Here is a 3545-nt window from a genome sequence, read left to right on the forward strand (position 1 = left end):
TGCCAACAGCGCTCGACAGACCGGATGGTCACCCATCCAAGTACTAGCCCAACCCGACAGCGCTTAACTTCGGTGATCTGACGGGAACCGGTGTTACCACTGCGGCAAGGCCGTTGGAATAATGTTTGTATTATTTTGTTAAAATGTTCCTGGCACCAATCGGACCAGAACCAATTTACATTCTGAGGCAAGAGATTCAGCAATTCACTATTGTTCAATAACTGATTAGGAACGAACCTTCAAAAAAATATGAATTACCTTTATCACGCAAATAAGTTATACACTTACATCTGCCCAGCTCGAGGTCCAATGACAAAGAAGTAATAGTACACCAAGAAGATAAAAGAACATCACTCTTTCCTTTTTTAGTCAGTGGCATTAAATTCACTTTTACAATTTTGGAAATCTCGTTACGTTAAATACTGCCTTTGAACAGACATCAAAATCATAGTTCCTTTTATAACTACGTTATCGATTATGAGAATAAAGTTTTAGGGCAAAAAATAATCAAACGTTTTAACATGTAATGACCACGTACAGACAAACAAACGATTAAAATTTCAGAAAAAATTGGATGATTTATTCAAGAGAAAGAGCTTCACAAACTGAGCAAGGTAATAACGTGTTGTCCACCTCTGGCACTTACGCAAGCACTTATTCGGCTTCGCATTGACTGACAGAGTTGTAGCATGTCCCGCTGAGGGATATCATGCAAAATTCTATAAAAAAAAAAAAAAAAAAAAAAGAGGTTCAAATGGCTCTGAGCACTATGGGACTCAACTGCTGTGGTTATCAGTCCCCGAGAACTTAGAACTACTTAAACCTAACTAACCTAAGGACATCACACACATCCATGCCCGAGGCAGGATTCGAACCTGCGACCGTAGCAGTCCCACGGTTCCGGACTGCGCGCCTAGAACCGCGAGACCACCGCGGCCGGCAAAATTCTATCCAATTGGACCATTAGATTGTTAGAATCCCGAGATGGTTGGAGGGCAGTGCCCATAATGCTCCAAACGTTGTCAGTTAGGGAAAAATCCGGCTACTCTGCTGGCCAAATTGGGGTTCGGTGAACACGAAGACAAGCAGTAGAATCTCTTGCCGTGTGCGAGCAGGCATTATCTTGCTGAAATCTAAGCCCAGGGTGGCTCGGATGAAGAGCAACAAAACGGGTTATAGAATATCGTCGACATACCGCTTTTCTTTAAGAGTGCCGCGGATGACAAACCAAAGGGGTCGTGTTATGAAATGAAATGACAACCCAGACCATTGCTCCTGGTTGTCGCGACGTATGGCGGGGGACACTCAGGTTGATATCCCACTGCATTCCGGGGCGTCTTTAGACACCTCTTACCTGATCGTCGTGGTCTCGAATCTCACTGACTAGAGTATAACTGTCTTCAGTCATGTGAGTCCTGCTTTGAACTGAGCCCAGATGACTGGTTGACATCCGCAGAACCCCTGCAGCACAGCGGCACGTGGATGATATTCTGCGCCCCTTTCTGTTGCGCTTCAAGGCAAACCGTCCTGAGCTTACATTTGAGCAAGATAATGCCCGTCCGCAGACGGCAAGAGTTTCTGCTACTTGTCCTCGCGCTTGACAAACCCTACCTTGGTCAGCAAGATCTCCAGATCTCTCCCCAATTGAGAACGTTTGTACCAGTATGGGCAGGGCCATTCAACCGGCGCTGGATTCTGACGATCTCTCCGGAGGACTTCCAACAACTCTTACCAATCGACGCCAAGCCGAATAATTGCTTGCATAAGGGCCAGCGGTGGTCCAACGCATTATTGACTTCCTCAATTTGTGAAGCTCGTCCGCATGAATAAATCATCCAATTTTTCTGAAATTGAAATCATTTGTTTGTCTGTACACGTATCTCACATTTCTCGACTTCCGTCCCATTCGGAAAATTCTTTAATGGTTCGCATTTTTTTTTTTGTCTTTGAGTGTCTTACACAATCAAAACTTACGAAGTGAGAAAATAAAAGAGAACAGAATAAAATTTGATAGAGAAAAAGGAGGAAAGGAATCAAGTGCCTAAAAGATGAGTAAAAATAATGAACTTTCACATTATGGTGTTATGAACTCAGGGAGAAATAAAACTTCAGAAGATAATTCATTAGTTTAATTTTGAAACGAGAAAGTCCGTAATTTTTCTGATGTTGTTGGATAGGCTGTTCGTTACTCGAGTACATGCATCACAAAATGACTTGGCGTAAACACGCGTGGGGAGGGACAGAAAGCAATGTAGAAAAATAGGATCTGTCTCCGGGTGTATATTGTAGCTGCTGGAATGCTATTTTTTAGGATATATTTTCGGTTGTGATTGTGAAGGAGCTGGTATAAAAAACAAATCATGTGGTAATCGCATCGTCGGACTGTCATAACCAGGTTAGCTCCCTGCGTGTTCCAGAGCAGTTTAGCTTTATTTCACTTACGATTGGAATTGTCATCATTGATACGTTGTTGTATTTGCTTATTTACGTTGACATTTAGTCATATTGACCATACAGCCATCAACGTATTACTGACTTATTAACACAAATATGTTACAATATTTGCTTTTCCTGCCTGTACTACAGTTTTGCTTAAATAAATATATTAGAAATGCAAAAATTAGCTAACATTTTACACATTCTGACATCGTTCTTAGACAGTAGATAGTCGATAGCAGTGTGTTCAGATGGCTGTGCTTTGCTGAAAGATCCAGTAAATCTTTTGTTGGTGAATGTCGAATTGTGAGTAAAATTAAATAAACAAAAAAAAAAATGTGGTGGAAGTCTCCAACTGGAGTTGCATCACACTCATAACACGGGGACTCAATAGCCTCGATTAGATTACAATGAGTAGAACATGAACCATGCGTGAATATTGTCCTTATTAGTGACGTTATTTGTATGTTGTATCATTTAAACTTCGTAAACCAAGGCATTTGTGTAACATTGGCTGTTTAATTACAGACTGAGAACAACTGCTTACCCATTTTTGAAAGGCTCGTTTCTTAGACATATTGTTGGTTTCAGTTCGCGACAGTTCGAAATTATATGTGTTTGTGGCTAGTCTACCCACATACTCGTTGAATATTATTCCTAAGTGGTCCCATTTCTAAATAAATTGTACATGTTGGCCAACTGCATTGTTTTTTTCACTTCTTGATTGATATTCAGAATTAGTTCATCACGTTTGCTCTGTTATACACTGTCCTGTCACATTAGTGATGAAACGTCCCCTTTGAACAACTATACATGACTGTGCTTAAACTGACACACAATATTTTTAGCCCAACGCAATCTGACTTTCAATAATCCCTACAAAAGAATGACCCTGACTAACATTAACCTATACCTTTCACAAATCACTTACCTCACAAACATCTTCGTTACTCAAGCTACTGCAATACAGCGAGCGCCACTACTGCCAGCTAAATAAAAGATTCAAACTACTGAAGGCACTAACTACTGATAGGCATAGTTAGCAAATGAAAGATTTTGATAGAGAAAAAACAATGTATTTACCTTAATATTGTTCAAAAGTCATATTA

General features: G+C 40.5%; 1 pseudogene; it reads right to left on the reverse strand.

The window, feature by feature from the left end:
- On the reverse strand, positions 1-118 carry LOC126238521 (5S ribosomal RNA; annotated as a pseudogene).
- Between the last annotated feature and the right edge of the window lie 3427 nt (positions 119-3545).

Source organism: Schistocerca nitens, chromosome 2, assembly GCF_023898315.1.
Source record: "Schistocerca nitens isolate TAMUIC-IGC-003100 chromosome 2, iqSchNite1.1, whole genome shotgun sequence".
Taxonomy (NCBI): Eukaryota; Metazoa; Arthropoda; class Insecta; order Orthoptera; family Acrididae; genus Schistocerca; species Schistocerca nitens.